The sequence below is a fragment of the Excalfactoria chinensis genome, chromosome Z, assembly GCF_039878825.1.
Source record: "Excalfactoria chinensis isolate bCotChi1 chromosome Z, bCotChi1.hap2, whole genome shotgun sequence".
NCBI classification, from domain to species: Eukaryota; Metazoa; Chordata; class Aves; order Galliformes; family Phasianidae; genus Excalfactoria; species Excalfactoria chinensis.
In genome coordinates, this window is record NC_092857.1 from 36,325,739 (window position 1) to 36,346,226 (window position 20,488).

The following is a 20,488-nucleotide window of genomic DNA, read 5'->3' on the forward strand; positions in this document are numbered from 1 at the left end:
TATGAGAAGAAGCCAGCGTATCTCTTGCCCAGTGCTCCTTTGTGTTGTTCCTTTGTGCAGTCATTCACGTTTGCTGCAGACTCTAGTCCAAGACCATAGTACAGTTTTGGATATCTAATGGCTTTGTGTACAGGGAGAAAAAGGCACACAAGGAAAACTATGAAGTTTATTTTACTCTGGGGATCCATCTACTGACTTCAGCTGTATCTGAACCAGGATCAAGCAGTGGGAAGGACACACTGATCAGCTGCAGGAGCGATACTAGACTCAAGTTAAGCATTCATACAGCTGTGCAATGCACACTAAATATAATACTTAAAAGCAAAATAGATGAAAAAACAAAACAAAAAACCAACCAACCAAACAAACAAACAAAACCAGGAAGGGAAGGAAGTTATGCCTGTGATTTCTAATTTAAGAAAATGCAATTGGACTGTGCCATATACAGCAAGTGATCACATCCACCTCTATTTACAGTGCCTGTATGTGTCTGTGTACGGAAATTGCCTTTGGAAGCCCCAGTCCCTGAAGAGGAGGAACAGCCACTATACAGAACAAAATCCTTCAGACAGGAAAAAACAATAGTACTGCACTTGGGGATGGTCAGGCTTCACAGGCTACGCTCCCCCATCTTCATTCAGCTCCAGCTCCCTCCACTTTGCCTCAAGGAAAAGCAACTTCATCTCTTTAGCTTAACTTCCTTCTGCTGTAATGTTATGGACTTAGAGAAGCAATATCAAAGATATTCACGCTACTGACAAATTTTGAAATGTAAAATTCTCTGAAAACAAATGTCTGTGGTTAATGCCAAGAAGTTGTAGTGCTGTAGAGATAGTGTTTTTTTGTTTTATTTTTTGTTTTGTTTTGGTTTGGTTTTGCTTAGTCTGTTCTAGTGGACTGAGAATCAACATAATTGAAGCAAATAAACCATCTTAGTCTGTAGCTGTATTGCCAAGGCAATACACTTCTGCATCAAAAATACTGTAACCAGCAGAACTAAGAAGCAATAGTACAGTTGTATCCAGCTCTACTGAGACTGCACCTTGAGTACTGCGGGCCCTTCACAACAAAGATATTGAGTTGCTCAAGCACATTCAGAGAAGAGCAGCAAGGCTGCTGAAAGCACTAGAAAAGAAGGCTTGTGAAGAGCAACTGAAGGAATCATTGTTGTTTCATTTGGAGAAGCTGACAGGAGACCTCATTGCTGTCTACGACTACTTGAGAAGAAATTGCAGAAAGGATGGTGTCGTTCTCTTTTTCCAGGTGATAAGTGATAGGATGTAAAGAAGCAGTCTGAAGTTGCACCTAGGCTAGAGAATGGAGAGACTGGAGAGACTGGAGAGACTGGATGCTGCCCAGGGTAGTGGTGGAGTTATCATCCCTGTAGATGTGTGAAACTGGCACTAAGGTTTAGCGATGAGACTTTGTAAGCCAGGTTGCTGGTTGTGCTTTGTGATCCTGAAGGTCGTTTCCAACCTAGATTATTCTACGATTCTTCCTTCTGAATACTATTCCTATTTTATTGCCCTCCTTTTTCTACCCAACTGCTTGCAAGTGTGTTGGTGGTCATTCCGAAAAAAAAAGGTAGTGGTGTTTTAGTTATCTGAAAACTCTGTGCTCCAATTCTCAGATTCCTTTATCCTATGCCCGTGGCATTCTACATATAGTAAGGACCAGCTTTGGGCCACCCCTGTGGGTTAAGGGCTTTGGCCATTGCTGGAAATGATTTCACTCTCAATTTTTAGGCTGATGTAGGTGTTGTGCATTGATCAAATATAGCCTGGGTTCTATCCTCCGAGGTGTTAAAGTGTCTTGTCTTCAGGAGTTCCACTTCTCTTCCAAAAACACAAGTCTGTATCTCAGATAGAGGGAAAAACATAACACAAAGGAAAACATATGATAGAAATGATTGGGGAAAGAAAAAGATATAGGTGTACATATAATGCATTGGTCAGATGACCAATGAAACATCTGTCAGCGTCCTAACTTTTGGTGGTTTGTTTTTGTCTCTGAAGCATCCACACTATGACTGTAGTCCAGTACAGCTACAGAGTGGGTTCGGTTTTGCTCTCCTTCATCATTGCTACTGACTCATGTATGTACAAAATGCAAGCAATAGTTCACATTTTCTTACTCCCAATCTATACAAGCCTCTGTCTGTTAAGTGGTACTGGAAAGGAAGCTTTTAATGTGTATTTCAAATTTCTCATTAAACTCTTGTTTTCTTTGCTTTTGCTGGCAGAGTAGTCACAAGCATTGACGCAATGGTGGTGATGCAATTGTTGAGAGAGATCAGATAGAAATAGAATTCTCTAATCTTCTCCTTGTATATGGCTTTGATAATGTTTGATTTTGTAATCTTATGTTTTCTAGCTTTAAATATTTTAAAATCATAAACAAGTAAAGATTAGAAAAGTCAAACAGTCTCAGCCTCCCTCTGTGTTAACATTGTGAGTGGTTTCAAAACGTAAAAAAACAACACAACAAAAAGCTTATTTCTAAATAAGGCAAAGATGAGTTCTTCCCATGTGAGCTGGAGTGAAAAAAGGCAAAGTCATCACTGTTGCTGTCCCTGGTATGTACTAGTGAACTTTATCACAAATTTGGAAGGCTTTGAACAATGGACTGTTTCTGATCCGTACAATAAGATTAGGTGATTGGAAATAAAATCGTTATAGGCACATGTGTATAGTTATGTGGGTTTGTTAGAATGAAGCAAAATTCTTTCCCCTGTGCCAGGCAGAACAGTACACATTTTCTCTTCTGTGGTTGTAGGCATGCTCATTGTTCAGTGAAATGAAATAGTTGGTCTCCTGGAATCACAGAATCGTAGCATATCCTGAGTTGGAAGACACCCATAATGAACATCAAGTCCAACTACTGTGTCCACATAGTGCAACTCAAAAACCCAAACAGATGTCTGAGAGTGGTGTCCAAAACTTCTCGAACTCTGACAGCCTGGGGCCTTGCTCACTCCTCCGGGCAGCTCATTCCGTGCCCACCGCTCTCTGGTGCAGACCCTGTCCCTAACCCCCAGCTGCCAATCTCCTGTCACCCCTCCATGCCATTCCCTCTGACCCTGTCACTGTCACACAGAGCAGAGCTCAGCGCTGTCCCTCCACTCCCTGTGAGGAGCTGCAGCAACCATCAGGCCTCCTTCAGCCTGCCCTGCTCTGGGCTAAACAGACCCAGGGACCTCAGTCACTCCTCACACACCTTGCCCTCACACCCTTCACCATCTTGATAGCCCCCCTGTGATAATTTCATCATCCTCTTGCATTGTGGTGCTTGCATTCAGTCATTTTTAAGCATGTGCTTTTTTTAAGCATGAGCAAAACACAAATCATTTTTAAAAGTTTAGTGTTTGTAAATTGTGTTAAAGATCGAAATGGAAGTGCAAGGATTTTTTGAAAACCCACATTTAACTGGTTGTGGTTTAGTAAGAGATTGAGTTATATGATCTCCTTAGATCTTTTCCAGTCTATACAACCTTATGATCCTGTGAACCTGTGCCTGAGATGAATATGGATACTCTAGATACGTTGCTTGAGGAGACATCAGCAAAATCTAATTTAGGAGCAAATCACTGTTTACTTCTTTTTCTTGCATTGCTGCATTTTTATTTACCTTTTTCTTTTTTTTTTTTTTTTCCCTGATATCAGTCACTTCAGGCAACCACAGTTGTGTCATTTGGTAAGCTAAATCCCCTGCCAAACTCTGGTTTACAGTAACATTGTTTATTTCACACAGAAGACAAAAGCTCAGCCCTACACGACTCCTCTCAACTTTCTTCATAGAGTCTTATTTTTTTCATAACGGGCATTACTTGACCTCCTGCTATTCTCTGAGCAACAGGTCCTGGGCCCTGGTTGACATAGTCATATTCAGCACAGTCTTCCTGGACTAAAATGATTATGTCCACTTGAACCAAAGATAGAGATATGACACAATGATTCTTCGCGGCCCTTGAAAGATCTGCAGTCAACTTCCATCACTCTGTATCATATACATCACCCTCTCATTGTCATCCCTGACAATAGGGACATCTTTGCTAGGTTCCTCCCAGGTATTCTGAATATCATTTTTCTTATCCTCTGGATAAATCTCACTGTGGCAAGAATCAGTTATCTAAAACAAACAAACAAACAAACAAAACACAAACACACACACACAAAACCCAAAACAAACAAACAAAAAAATGTTGGCAATCTTCACTCTTCAGAAACTCAGCCAAATGTGCTGAATGTTTTACTATTCTCAGCAACCATGCATTTTTTTTTTTTTTCACAAATGGAACAGAAACATTTTCCATTAATATAAATTTGCGAAGCATTGTTGCTATGCTTGGTTGATGTAAGACAAGGTGTTTTTTTGGAATTTTTTTATGAGGAAAGCAGAAGATGGATCTTGTTTTGCAAATGCATGTAGCTCTGGACCCACAGGGAAAGCAAGCAGTATTTGTCACAGCAAATGCAGACTTTCTGTGGAGTTCCCTTGTTTAAATGTTGGCAATACGTTATTGATTAGCACCTGCATCCCATACTCAAATGGGATACTGTGAGTTTATAGATCATATAAAATGTTTCCTCAGGTGCAAGGACCATGGTTGTGCACTTGTGTAGTTATTGTTAAACTGGGACTGAAATTAATTCAAATGACTTGTGAATCTCTAGAGAAGCAGGAAATGGCAAGTACCAATTTCCATGAGGTAGGACACATTTAGCCAAATTGGGTTCACGGTTGCACCTCAAACTTTTCATCAGCTCCAGGGTCCCACAGAGAAGGGAATACAGCCAGAGTCTGTCCCCAGAGTTGTTGTGCCTCCACCCGTGTCTCAGTGTAAAACCTGAACATGTTCTCTTGCTCTTTCTCCCCCTATAAGCTTTCTGCATTTCTGTTTTAATTCCAGCTAACTTATTTTTGGCCAGCATGTGGTGGGAAACTATCCAAACTTTTTCCACTGACTTTATTCTCCATACCGGCAATCACAGCTGTCATGACTTCATAACTATGAAACAGTACTGCAAGTGGGGGTAACAGGCCCCAGATTGTATTCATCTGGCAGGAGATATAACGTGGCAAATATAACCTGTGTAATGCTCGACCTCATGCTGTGTTATTGCAGAAAAACACTTTTATCGTGAACACAAATCACTCTATCTGTTTCTTTCCCCCCTCCTTCTTTTGCTTTTCTTTAGCTTAGAAAGGCAATATTTTCAACACACCCTAACCAGTCAAGAGAAAATGTATTCAAAAAATAAAGTTCATAAAGAAGAATGAGTTACACTGACCCTGCGGAATACTTGTGGTAAGAACTGGACCTTTAAAGACCATACCAAAGCTTCAACTGAATTTATTTGGGCCAAAAGTTCATTCTTGGTTTTTATTTTCTCTGTACTAAATGCAGCATTAGTACTGCACTCTAGTATACATACTGGTCTACTTAAGTGCCAGCTTTACTGCATTTTTGTCTTTTCAATAGAAACCGTCTGAAAACAGTATGAAGAAATAACAGCCCAATATATTGCTGACTTCATTGCGTTGCTCACCCTGTTCTCCAAGAAACCAACTCCACACTGTTTCCAGTGATTTTGGTTGTGACTGAAAAGAGGAGAAGATCAGAGTCCCCCAGAACTTTGCCTTTCTAAGGTGGAGTAATGAAGTTTAGCAATGGTTGGCTTTTCCCTCTTCTGTCTGTGAATGCTTTCTACAGCAGTGTGTTAATGAAAAGTTATGATACTTAAATTAATAGCTAAGTATCACATTGAGGAATCAGTCAGTTTATCCTTTTCTGAGGATTTCAGTAGCTCTCGTGATTTTAACTAATGTCAAGGCACTGGGTTCCACACTGTTTCTATTTAGAAGAAACACTTGCTCAGTCACACAGGTTAGCAGTTTCTGATACAGAAAGCTCATGCTTTCTGTATTTAAAAGAGCTTGGATATGTCAGTTTGCCACTTTTACTTAAACAGTCACCCACTTAGAAGTAACCTGCTACTAGGTGTAGATGAGCACACCTGCATCCACGACAAAGATGAAGTCTGGTTCTAGTAAAGGAGACAGGTAACTGTACTAAGCAGGCACTGAGACCGAACCTTTCTGTGGCTCTTACCCTATCTTCTGCTATATGCTGCTGGTCATGCTGCAGCACAATCTGTTCTCATGAAAATCTGAGAAATTTTGGAAGATACATATGTGTATATGTATTTGTTCTTATAAGTTTTAATACATGTGCACAACATGATTTTTCTTCCCACTCCACACCGCAAAAAGATTATGTACACATGGAATATAGTCTTACATAGACAAGGAGGTATTATCAAAAACTGTGTATTTGTTGGTTTATTTTTTTATAGCCTTCTGTCTTTACTACTTTCTATTGTTTGCATCTGTCACACGTTGTGGAACAGATCTATTGATGTTTTTTGCATTAAGTAGACAGGTACATTGTCAGCTAGATTTTGCTTTGCTGCACGTCTCTCTTGTCTGTTGGTAGATTGTATCTGTGCAACCAAGAGAATTTTCCGGCATTTGCAAATTTGTATTTAATATACAATTATGATGAAAAAGAAACTCCTTTTCTTCACCACAGGGGAAGTTGGCCTGAGTAAAGCTTCTTCTCTCTGGAAACACGACTAAAACACGTTGCATTTTTGTAGTTACTGTGGTATTCTGCAAAGAGCAGAAAGGACTACAGATTAAGGCTGAAATTAATTGTTTGCAATCTACTTAGAAACTCATGGATATGAGATATTGGACTCAGTGATCAAATTCATGCCAAGCACTAGTTGCACAAGGATCAGCAGGACTTCACACAAAGTGTTTAACTGTGATGTCTTAAAGGGCAAAGTTAGCACTGAAGTATACCTCCTTTGCAGACATGCTACAGCTCTAGACTGTTCAGGAAGAAACAGTTTTCTAACAGTGAAAGTGAAGGGACCTATTTAACATCTGCATTTTTGCTTCCTTGTTTTACAGATATAGGGAACCAGTAAAAAAAGAAAGAAAAGAGAAAAAAGAAACATCCACTGAAATCAATTTTACTGCTGCAATGATGCAAGTGAATAACTGTGGACAGAAGTCTTTTATACTATTTCTCTTTAATATTTGTTTCAGATTAAAATTACCTTGACTAAGAAAAACATTTTGCAGCTATAGCTTACAGATTGCACAGTTGCTGAAGAACCCACATAACAGCAGGAGTGAGGTTTTACGGGCTCCACAATAATGTCCGAGCTATTAACATCAAGCAGCAGCATAATTTTTTTTGCCTAACCTGAGTGGTCCCCAGGGGAAAGCCATAAAATATAGCCTTGTCACCCACAGAGGCCACACTAAGTTTGTGGATTAAACTTTAAGTGATTAACATTGATATTTGATATCTGCTAACAGTGTGAGTACAGATGTAACCAGCATTAATGAAATGTGGCCTGTGCCTTTATTAGAAATGTAGTGAATCGAACTGAAAGGGAAATTCTTGTGGAGTCAGACCCACCATCATTTACTAACAATGAAAGCAAGTAGTCCCAGATTTGAATGTTCCTCAGGTGTTTACTTAACAACAAACAAACAACAACAACAACAACAAAAACCACAGAGAACACTGTGGGAAATCTGCTAGACAGGAGTAACAGTGGTGAAACACAAAGAGCAATGTGAGATTTCAGGACTCACAGAGACTGCCCAAAACACTTTCTTTCAGTTCATAGCTAGGGAATCCAGTCACTAGGGCAAAGAAATAGAAGAGCGGGTGAATGGATTAGTAGAGCCAGTAATTAACTTTGTCTTCAGATGAAAATTGTTCATCTGAGATCTGCATACAAGCTCTTGAGCCAAATCACAGATTATTGATGACATAGTCTTGAAGAAGGAATAAGTGAGTATGGCATGACATAATGTACATGCAGAACAGACTATCCACCTATTCTGTATATGAAAGACAGCTTAGACTTCTCCTTTCAGCTGGTACTTGACACTGTCCACCATGCTCTGAATTCAGGGCCATGTACATATTCTATTAAAACACAAACTATTGGAAGGTTGTTGTTTTCGTAATTAAAAGCATCCCTCATTGAAAGAGAAAGTTTTCAGACATCATTCATGTTCTCAGTTAACCAGTTCAGAGAGCATAAACATTAAGCTGACAACCCTGTAAAAAGCTTAACAGTTGCATGTGCAATATTCCAAGCTTACAATGTTGCAGGCTGCTGTACATCTACCAACTGAATGACTTCTTTCCTTCCCATTGAAACATTATCTGGCTACTGATTCGGTCAGACCTGTATATCCCAGGCATAAGTACAGTGGTGCAACAGAATAAGTTAAGTTATCCCTATTATGAGACCTTTGAAATGGATGAATGTTTATACAGAACTTTCTTGAAGAAAGACAACTCTCAAAAGTCCCTACCACTGTGGCACATGATCTCCAAGATGTTTTTTCTTATTTTCAGTAGAAATCAGACAAATACTATCTTTTGTAAGCCAGCACAGATCTATTTCAGATCATGGTATTCCTTAATAAGTCAAATTTGCATCTCTGCTTTGTGAATTCCACTGAAGAAATTGCACTTACATTCTCCTGAAATGAAAAGTCCAAGAGGAAAAAATAAATAAATAAATAAAAATAATAATAATAAAAAAGTTATTTCCAGAGGAAGGTGCTATATTCTCATTTTAGAAGGTATACAAGAAAATGTTGAAGGGAAGCAAGATAAAATAAAATGTACCTGTGATAATGTACAGTGTTCAAGGGGCTTAGATCAGTCATGTAAATGATTGCTGACATAGAGTTAATAGGGAAATGCCAAAGCCCCACAGATATGCACTAAAGATGAAAAAAATAAAGTAAAACAAACACTTTTCCAATTCAGATGTTTAAAACTGTGACTGTGATAAATGAGATGTCAGGGTGCTAACAAAACACTCAAGTGACAACGTGACAATGAAATAGACACACTATCTTCTGCAGTAATATTTAAAGTAGTTTTAAAATCCTTGAGAGTGTTTTATGGCTTTTATGACTCAGGTCTGCGATAACTGATATTCTGAAACTTGACATGAATTGAATAGTGCATAAACACAAAGACCTACAAGTGTAAAACTGACAATGAGTCCGAGGTCAGTTGCCTTTCCATGTGCCTCCTTAAGCTGTTAACATGGGTCCCTTGAAAACATTCCCCAGTGGCCCTGTCCCCACTTTGTCCTGTCAGCTGCAAATCCTTTGGGGCCAGGACTGTAAATACATCAGAATATCCATAAAAATTACTGGAGGACCATTGGGTTGCAATTAGATTATAATGAGAAACTCCATACTTTTAGGAATTTTTAAGTGAAGAACAAGTATTTGCACTCCAAATCAATCTGCATTGTGTACCTGGAAGGCCTGATTTCATCTCCCATACACCAAGATAAACTGCGAATACCTTAGGAAAAAGAATTATACTAAAGTTCAGATAAGTAGGCAAAGGACCAACTTCTGAACCCTTTTATTTGATACAGTATCACCAAAGATAATGTGTAAAAAGAAGAATCCATGAATAAACAGAACTGTGTGTTCTGCCAAATAGATTGTAACATGCAGCTCTGTGCCATAATATGAGAGCTTCCCAGCAGCACTAGAGCTGTCAGTAAAATAGCTAGTATTCATATTTATCTTCATTTTGTTTTGTTTCCAATTTTTCTTTCATTATACTGTTTGGCTTTTCCTTTCTCTCCCACCAGATTTCAATGTACCCAGACGTAAATGTTACCAGGGTGCTGGTCCCAGCAAGGCACTGGGATCCTTTACATGCCACTGCTTCCTGTGCTGCAAGAGACCCTGAGCAAGTCCAAAACTTAATGTTTTCACTTTGTGAGGTGTTTGGTATGTACTACAGGATTATAGATTTGACAACATATGTCAGGGCTATGTACCTGACTGAAGTCCTCACCCAGAGAAGCCCTGTCCAATGTGAAAGCTTCCTGATACATACAGACCTGCTCTAACACAACTGTGACTCATCTGGACTTAATTTCTTATATCAGCCTCAGAAAGAAGGAAAAAAACAACCGACTCAAACCACAGCATCTTTGCAACGAAAGCAAACAGGCATATTACTACTTGCTGGAAAGTACACAGCATTCCTGGAATGGGCTAGTACAAAAATAATTCAGGAAAAAAATGATGGTTTTGAAAGGATCCTAACTATATTATCTTCAGATTTGCAATTTTTTCCTGACTTCTAATGCATCATAAAGCAAGGGCCTGGAAAGATGAAGACAACTCAAGACCTCAAAATGTTTGTGACTGTAGCCCCATAGAGCCTCTGTCAGGTGGGGAGAGTGCCATGTGCTTTCACTGTCTTTTTACTTTCTAAATGTTTCTTTAGGGAGGGAAAGGATATTGCAGACTACTACTGTAGCATGGATATTTGTTTTCTAACAAGTCTCTCCACAGATCCTGAATTGAGGCTGGGTGGAGAGCAGGGAGCAAAAGACTGGAAAGGAAGGATAATCTGTAGCTAGATTATCTGTATGCATCTTAATGCATCTTAACATTTTTATGTAACAAGATACTGTGAATCAGTGCAATGAACATGTGGTTAAAAACAACAACAACCAAACAAACAAAAACAAAACAAAAACCCCACAACAAAATGACAACAACAAAAAAACAACAACCACCTGTAGTTGGTAGGCTATGGAATTTGCATTACTAATCTCATCTGATGCAACCACCTGCATGACGAGGAGAACTGTGGGGCATTGAGGAGAACTGAATCCTGCTGGGCACCAGCAAACCCGTCTGAGCACTGTCACATGCACAGCTGCTCTCTCTCCAACCCAGTGACCGATGTCAGAGCCAGATTCAGATATGGAGAGGGCTTTTTAGAAGATCCTGACTGTCATTTCATCCAGAGATGCATAAACTTTTCAGAAACTGGCTTCAGAAATTCAATAATTGCCGCGTATATGAAATTCTTGTTGAATTAACTTACCCCTTAACACAAAGCAGTGTCATTTCCTATGCTCTGACCCATAACATAAAAGATACTAATAATATACCTGTTGATACAAAACAACTGGTTCCCCTCCAAGGCTTGGGTTTCTCTAGAAGTTCTGTTCAAGAATGCTGGTGCAGCAATGCAGGGATATAATAGGTCTTCTGTAAAACAGCCCTCAAATATTTATCTTAAAAGCTCATCTCACCACAGTCATAATCATTAATATTCTTAATACATGCCACTTTGAGAATGTAGGGGATGTTTTATGATATTTGCTTCTGTAGACACCTTACTTAATGGAGTTATTTTGTGACCAGACATCTAAAAGAAAAAGAAATGCTTATTCACAACTTTAGGGAACCAAGTTTCTAAATGTAACATTTTTGTTTTCATTTAGAACTGCCATAAGTAGGAGAAAGGTTACATGAATATGTAGGAAAAAGGTGGCTTAGTGGGAAAGTTGGAACGGTTGATGTCTAAGTTGTTTTCCATGTCCAGATTCTTCCACAATATCTTTTTTTTTTTTTTTTTTTTTTTTTTTTTTTTTTTTTCCAAGAGAGCATTAAAAGAGTAACAATTTTTGTGGTCAAAGTATAAAATCGTGGACAAATTCTCAGTGGGAATCTGTGGATAGACTGCAGGTTGGGAAAGAAAACTTAATATTCCTGTACAAGCAGGTGTAATCCCCAAAGGCTCTTTGCATTTAGCCATGCTGTTCAGTATTAAATTACACATACACTGTGTATGCAATTACACAATTAAATTACACATATGCTGCACAGATACATAGATGCATATAGTAATGTAGCTGAAGCCGGTGTCACTGTGCTTGAGCTCACATGTCAGCATGGGACAGTTTCTTACCACCTGACTTCTCTTTCAGTGAAAGGTGAACAAACCTCTGCTTTGGGTACCACCCACTGAAGAAATGCCAGTTAACTTCCATGCATCTAAGCATGACCATGTGGGCATGAGAGAAACTCTGTTTTCTTGCTGTCTGGGGAAAATAGCGGTGGAGATGAGTAGTACAGGGACCCTGTCAGTTCAGCTGGCTTCTGAGAAATGTCACAGCTCAGCTGTGTACTTTCAAATTTCTGAACTGAGTGACAGAAAAGAAAAATCATAAGATACAGTGTTGCATACATACATGAACTAACACTGTGTGAATTCACCCTTCCTGCTCCAAGCTTCTTTTCTTTGGTATGTATATTTAAAATAAATAAATAAATACATAAATAAATAAATCTGTAGAAATGTTATTAATTTTTGCTGCTTTGTTTGTCAAATCACTCAATTTTCTTTATGGGACAATCCCAGTGCAAATACAACACTGAGATCTGGTTAGCCACTGATTGCATCTAGGATTTCAATATCTGATTAAACTGAACTTAATTAAGGCATTGAAAGACGGTCATTATATCACTGTGACTGTTCCAAATGCTAATGTTTAAATGTTTTCCAAGCGTTCCCTCCTGCATGTGAAAATTATGAGATAAAGATGAATGGTGTCTAACAAGACAACAAACTAGCAGATTCCTGAGAGAAAATTACTGTCTGAGCCCTGCTGTGAAAAAACATTTGGTTGCTAGAAGTAGTCAGAATGTTGTGACTAAGATGGCTGTTGGCTGAGAGGTAATGATATGCCGGTCTTTGGTAAACAAAAGGGCTCTGTATCTCTCTGATTCATTGTGAAACTGTCCTTTACAGCCCAGGAATGCACATGTTTTGAGCATGAAAATCCTCTTCTAAATCCTACTTACACAGTGAATGCACAACTTCCTGTACATCATAAAAACTGAAAACAGCAAACACATAAGCCTGCTTCAGACTAAACTTTGCTGCTTTCCCATGTGCGGACAGCAGCTCCGTGCCTGAGAAATACCACTCTCTGGCATAAAGGTGATGCCACAGTAGATAGCATCCCTGATTTAGCAGAGCTATTTCAAGGAGCATTTAGCTGGGATGGGCAAAACAGGAGAGCCAGCACTTGGCTTCAAGTATTGTTCACATGGAAGTTCCCAGTGGCTTATCTCAGTCCATTAAAGAAGGCTGACTGAACAAAATGAAAAATATTGTGTATCTACCTTGGATATCTGTGGATCTCAGGATGTCAGTGATTTAGTCAACGTCTTAAAGTTCCTGCTGACTTTAGTGTCCTTTAGCTACTCTTCGCTCAGCTTTTTTTTGCCATGTTGCACATGCTGTCTTATTGCAATGTTGATCCTGTCACTGCCTGTGCAGAGCAGGCAGCACCTTGGAGGTAGCTACACTCTGTATTATGCATGCAATGGACGGATAGCTGCATAAATCACAGCTTAGTTATAGAACTGACTGCTGTGTACCACTTATAACACAGTTCTTTGGAGATAATTTACATATACTTGGCTTGAATCATACAAGAAACTACAAACAACTTTGGAATCTACTGCTTGCATTCTTCCCCTCTGCCCCTCCCAACAAACTGTCACTTGCTAGAAGAGAAACTAAAAGTCCCTTACAGTCAATAACTGATTTTATTGCTTTTCAGTTCCATTTGTTTAGTGGAAATAACAGAAATTGTAATCAATTCACTGACCAGAGCTAATTTGAAAGACCTTCTCTTCACCAAGGTTTTTGTGTATTGTGTAATTGCATGTGTAATGAAATTTAATACTGAGATGCTGTGAATTGCATTGACAGCACAGCATAGGGTTCGGTTGGGGTGCTCTGTACACTATTCCTGTTCATTTTTATTAGTGGGCCACAGTAATTTTACCTTAAAAAAACAAACAAACAAAAACAAACAAACAAATAAGCCACAATGGCAATGAAATCTCAATATCTAGAGCCAAATTATTACAAATGCATAAGCACCGGTGCCTGGGATCGTGACGCTACTTCCCATTGCTTACAGAAGGCCTCATTAACCTCCTCCTCCTGACCAGGGAGCCTGTAGTACACACCCACAACAGTGTCACCCTTACCAGCCTGCCCCTTGATTCTCACCCACAAGCTCCCCATTCACTGCTACATCGCTCTCCCCCAGGTGGAGTTCAATACATTCTAGCTGCTCTCTCGCATAAAGAGCAACTTCACCACCCCACCTTGCCAGCTGATCTTTCCTAAAGAGCACACTGCCCTCCGTGACAACATTCCAGTCCTGCGAGCTGTCCCACTATGAGCTGTCCCACTATGTCTCCGTGATCGCAATGAGATCACGGCCTTGCGACCGCATGCACATCTCCAGCTCTGCCTGTTTATTTCCCACGCGGCGCACACTAGCGTACAGACACTTTAGAGAAGTAGCATCCCCCTGCCCCTCTCTATCCCTCTTCACCCATCAAGCTCTGTTCTGAGCCTCAAACTAGCCATTCAACCCCAGTAGCCCTCATTTTGTCCCCATCCCCCTGCACACCTAGTTTAAAGACCTTGCACTGAGTCCCAACAGTTCCTCGGCTAGGACCCTCTTACCCCTTGGAGACAGGCTACTTCCATCTGCAGCCATCGTGCCGGGTGCCGAATAAATCGCCCCATGGTCAAAAAAAAAAACAAATGCCTGTGTTTGCACCAACTCCTAAGCCATTTATTTATGAGGTGGGTTTTTTGGATTCTCTCAGTATCCTTTGCTGCCACTGAAGGTAAAGAAGAGAAAAACCACCTGCAGACCTGTTCCTTCAACTACCCGCCCTGGTCCCCTGAAGTCTTTCTTGACAGTCCTCGGGGACTGATCTTTGCAGCATACCTATCTTGCTGTATCAGATCTGGCATTTCCTTTCAAGGCTTGGAGCTTTCCCTCTATCTTTATCTTGCAGTGTGGTGGCACCTGGGTCTCCACATTGTTTGCTTTTTGGCATTCTTATTCTGCTCTGCTCTGCTCCCAGACGGAAAAACACCAGCATTGTTACGACTTCATACAGCCATATCACAAAGCTGTGATCGGCCTGAAGTGTCCAAGAAACCATGCCTGTGTACCAGTTCTACCACTAAAAGTCTTAGGACTCATATTTCAAACAGTAGCAACGGTTAGACTACTAAAACAACTTTAAGAGAGACAGTCCCCACCTGTTTCAAAAGCACAAGCCCAGAGTTGGCCTGAGAAGGAGAGCGCCAGCGGCCCCTTCTCTGGAAGTGGAGCTGAAGGAAGCTTCCCCAGAGGCAGCAAGGCAGCTCAGCCCGGGCAGGCCACTGCAGCCGGGCAGGAGCGGGGCTGTCTGCAGCAGCGCCGAAGGAGGACGCTCAGAGGCACCTGTGGCTGCCCCGCTCCCAAAGCACCTTAGCAAAGCTCCTCCCTGGGCTGGCAGTGGCTGTATTGCAGCTCACCAGAGGAAACAGAAACAACAGCTCTACCACCACTTTCAGGATTCCCCATCACTTATGGCTGTACGTACTGAGTACCGCGGCCTTCCACACGTCTGCTGTGGCCAGTGCTCCTTTCTCATTCTTCAGGGACGGTAAGCTCTCTTTGCCCTGTCTCTTCTGACCACTGCATTTCTAGAATTCCATCTTGTTATTTTTCACATCCCTCGCAGAGTGCGGTTCCGTCTGTGACTCTGCTTTCCTGATCCCATCTCTGCACGTCCAGGCAGTATCTCTGTATTCTTCTGGACTGACGCGTCCTTTTTTCCACTGCCTGTGCATGTCCTTCTTGCCCCTCAGTCTGAGCGGCAGGCCCTCGCCAAGCCAGGCCAGCCTCCTGCCTCCTCTACTTGTTTTCCCATATTGGAGGACCGAGGGCTCGTGCCCTCTCACAAAGGAGTCCTTAAGGAGTTGCCAGCTTTGCTGCACTCCTTTTGTCTCCAAGGATGGTTTCCCAGAGGATCTCACCCAACAATCCCTTGAAAAGCCTTCAGTTTGCTCTCCCGAAGTTCAGGAAGGGTCCTGACTTTGCTTTTTGCTGGGCCTGTCGCCCTCAAGATCTCAAACTGCACCCCAGAGCGCGGTCTCTGCAGCCCGGGATAGCTCCAGTTTTCACCTCTTTAATGAGCTCCTCTGCACTGGTGAGCACCACGTCCAGAACCACATCTCCCCTGGTCCTTCTGCCTAATACCTGCACCAGGAAGTTATCCCTAATGCACTCGGGAGTTGCTGGGATTGCTTGCAGCTTGCCTGAGTTGAGTATCCGTGGCTGAGAACTGTGACCCTGACAGAAATCAGCCCGGGAAAGTCATCAGTCTGGTCGCTGAACAGCAAGTTCTTAACTTCAGTGGGATTCTAAGTAGGATCATAGCAATGGGGGAAAAGCTAGGGAAAGGTATTTCGACCGTAAGCCAGCCTCCCTCTTTCAAAATCCCAGAGGAGAAGAACGAGTCAACAGACACTCAAAATGTGGTTAAATTTGGCCAGTTGTTTATTGTTGTTAATTTCTGCCCGATGGAAAGGGAGATTGGTGTTCTGATGGATCGCTGGCCAAACCGGAGCCAGCAGATGGCATGCTGGCTCCTATCGGGCGTGGTGTGGCGGGCAGGACTAGGGAAGTGATCCTGCGCCCGTGGTGTGATTCTGCGTGTGATTCTGTGGTTCTGGGCGTGAGGAGCAGTCCCGGCTCTGTCCTGGTGGGAGAGATGCTCCCGTCCTCTCGAGAGCGTGGCTGCTGTCCATTGGGCTCTTTGCAGCGTGCCCAGGTCTCTGTTGTTCCGCGGAGCCCGGACCTGGGCGCTGGGTCTCACCGGGGCTGAGCGGAGGGGAACGGAGCGCTGACCTCGAGCTCCCTCGAACGCTTCTCCTGACCAGTGCAGGGAAGTGTTGTCCGCAGAGCTGAGGCAGAAGAGCCGTGCGGCGCCTCGGCCTTCTGCCCCGCCAGCGCTTCCCCGTCCCCGCGCTGTCCCCAGGTGAGCTCGGGCCGCCCGCTCAGCAGCAGGGCCCGTCGCGGCGCCGCGCGTGGTCCCCGGAGCCCCACTGCCGCTCTTGGACCTCCCTCAGCCAGTCCTCGGCGTGGTCCCCGGAGCCCCACTGCCGCTCTTGGGCCTCCCTCAGCCAGTCCTCGGCGTCCTCGGCGTCCCGGCGGCGGCCGTTCGGCTCCCGCTGCCAGGGGAGGCGGCGGACGAGCCGGAGGGGGCTCCCGGAGGGGCTGCGCTGCGCGTGGCGGGGCGAGACGCTGCGAGAGCGGTGCCGGGATCTTCCCCGCTGCCGTCGGCTCCTGCGGAGCCTTCTCCGCGGCCGGCGGGCGGTGGCGGCCGCTGGGGGCGGTGGCGGCGGTGGCGGGATCCTGACGACGAGCCCGCGGCACAGCGGGCAGTCGAGCCCGTCGTCGGGCCAGGGCTCGGCGCAGCTGGCGCAGAAGGTGTGCCCGCAGGGGAAGACGCGGGTCGGCTCTTGCGGCGGGCCGAGGCAGAGGGGGCACGTCGCCTCCTCGTGGGCCTCTGCCGGCCGCGCCTGTGCCTCGCGGCTCCCGCTGGCATCCGCCTCCTGGCTCATGGCCGCGGCTGCCCTGGCACGGAGGTGATCGCAGGAACGGGTCGCTGGAGGCTGCGTCCGGCCCTCGGCACCTCTCGTGTGGCGTGTGTGAGTCCCACCAGTGACGGGCACCTCTGGCAGTGTGCCTCTGGCAGGACGTCCGACGTTCCTTGAGCTGGACCCTCGGTGACTCGGAATCCGCTCGCAGGACTCTGACGGCTCACGTAAGGCTGGCAAGCTCTCGACGTCTCGTGTTCCAGCAGGAAGACGATGACGCCTCGAAGGTCCCCAGCAGGACTGAAGGTGGGCTGCGTGCTCCAGGCGCTTCTAGGCACCTGCCCGATTGTGAGGTCAAGGGGCAACTGTGACTCTCGGGTGACATCACGAGGCACGCAGCTAGATGGACATCTGCTTCCCGGTAGTTGTGGCCTTCGTAGTTCCGCTGTTTGCTTGCCAGAGTCCACCCAAGGACTTTCACGGGGTTTGCTTAGTACAAATAGTACAAACGTGGGTAAACTACATTTGAGTTCTGTCCATTTACTTTGAGCCTGTACCACGGAAAGACACGTTTGCTGTAGTCTGGTTGATTGGTTTCAGTATATTTCACACAATCACAGAATCACAGAGGTTGGAAGGGTCCTCTAGAGATCATCGAGTCCAACCCCCCTGCCAAAGCAGGTTCCCTACACCAGGTCGCACAGGTAGGTGTCCAGGCGGGTCATGAATATCTCCCGAGAAGGTGACTCCACAACACAACAAGAAGGAGACTCCACAACTCCCCTGGGCAGCCTGTTCCACTGCTCCGTCACCCTCACCGTAAAGAAGTTCTTGCGCACATCCATGCGGTACTCCCTGTGCCGTCCAGTTTCTAGCTGTTTCCCCTTGTCTTGTCTCCACACACTGCAGATAAGAACCTGGCCTCGCCACTTTGCCCCCCACACCTCAGCTAGTTGTAGGCCTTGACCAGATCCTTTCTCAGTCTTCTTTTCTCCAGGCTAAACAGAGCCAGTTCACTTAGCCTTTCTTCTTAGGGGAGATGCTCCAGGCCCTTCGCCATCTTTGTGGACCTCCACTGGACTCTTTCTAAGAGATCCCTGTCTTCGTTGTACCGGGGGGCCCAAAACAGGGCATGGTACTCCAGATGAGGCCTTACCAGGGCAGGGCAGAGTAGAGGAGGAGGATCACCTCCCTTGACTTGCTGGCCACAATCTTTTTAATGCACCCCAGAATGCCACTGGCCTTTTTGGCTACAAGGGCACACTGCTGGCTTGTGGCCAACCTGTCGTCCACCAGGTCCCTCTCAGCAGAGCTTCTCTCCAGCAGGTCATCCGCCAGCCTGTACTGGTGCATGCAGTTATTCCTCCCTAGGTGCAAGACTCTGCGTTTGCTTTTGTTAAACCTCATCTGGTTTCTTACTGCCCAGCTCTCCAGCCCGTCCAGGTCTCACTGAATGGCAGCACAGCCTTCAGGTGTGTCAGCCAATCCTCCCAACTTTGTATCATCGGCAGACTAGCTCAGTGTGGCCACTATCCCCTCGTCAAGGTCATCGATGATGATGCTGAACAAGACCGGACCCAGCTCCGACCCCTGGGGAGCACTGCTAGTCACAGGTCTCCAACCGGGCTCTGCGCTGCCAGCAACGACCCTCTGCGCTCTGCCCATCTGCCAGTTCTCAACCCACCTCACTTTCCACTCATCTATCCCATTCTTCCTCAGCTTTGTTATAGGGATGTCATGGGAGACAGTATCAAATGTCTTGCTTTAATCAAGGTAGACTACATCCACTGCTCTTTTGCCTTCTACCCAGCCAGTGACAGTGTCACAGAAGCCTACCAGCTCGGTCAAGCATGACCTCCCCTTTGTGAACTCATGCTGACTACTCCGGATAACCTCTTCCAGTTGTCTGGAGATGGCATCCAGCACAAGTTGTTCCATCACTTTTCCAGGGGCAGTGGTGAGGCTGACGGGTCTGTAATTACCCGGATCTTCCTTGTTGCCCTTTTTGAAGACCAGAGTGACATTGGCTATCCTCCAGTCTTCACACAGATATATGCATGATAGTTACAATAGCACCCACATATATAGAATAATATAGTCTTAGAAACTTTAATGTTGGAAAAAACGTCTAAGATCATCTAGTCAGACCATCAACCCATCACCACCATGCCCCACTAACCATGTCCCCACGTGCCATCTACACTTTTCTTGAACACCTTCAGGGACAGTGTCATCTCTCTCAGCAGCCTGTTCCAGTGCCTGACCACTCTTTCAGAGAAGAAATGCTTCTAAATATCCAACCTGAAACTCTCCTGGAGCAACCTGAGATCATTCTCTCATGTGTTATTACTGTTACCTGGGAGAAGACACTGATCCCTACCTTGCTCACAACCTCGTTTCAGGAGTCGTAGAGGGCAATATAGTCTCACCTGAGCCTGCACTCAGTAAACAACCTCAGTTCCCTTAGCAACTCCCTGTAAGATTTGTGCTTCAGCCCCCTCACAGCCTTGTTTCCTCTCGTTTCCAACATAAATGCTTTCTGAAGGTATGTGGTTGCAAAAATCACGTGATGAAGTCTTTGCCACACAATGCCACAGTTATAAAAGTGATAGAGTTGTTCAAGAGTTGTGTAGTATACGCCAACCAGAATGTCCCTTCTGAAAAGCTGCTGACATAGAAATACCTGTCACTAGTTATAATACAAATACCTGATATTCACATCAGACTAGGAAGATATCATTGGATTCAGCTTCAAGATTTTTCTGCACTTGTAAAATCTACTCTAGGCCCTTACATTATGCGAGTCTATTTTAAGATTCTGAGAGAGGACCCCTCCTCTAGGAAACCATAATAGCCATGCTTGAGAGTATGCTGTTCTGAAATAACTTGGTTGTTCAAAAGGCTTCAATGGGATATCTAGGTGAAGTGGAAGGAAGAAGTGTTTGTTTAAAAAGCAAAAAAAGAGGATCTGAGACCAGATTTCTCAAGCCTTGCAGTCTCTCAGGCTGCTTTAATTTGTGAGGGGAATAAGAAATGAAAATGAATATTTCACTTGAGAAAAGAGTGTAAAAAATGTCCTGAAATGAACTATTTAAAAAGGCTTTCTTTCAATTATCCTTGGATTGAAAACTAATC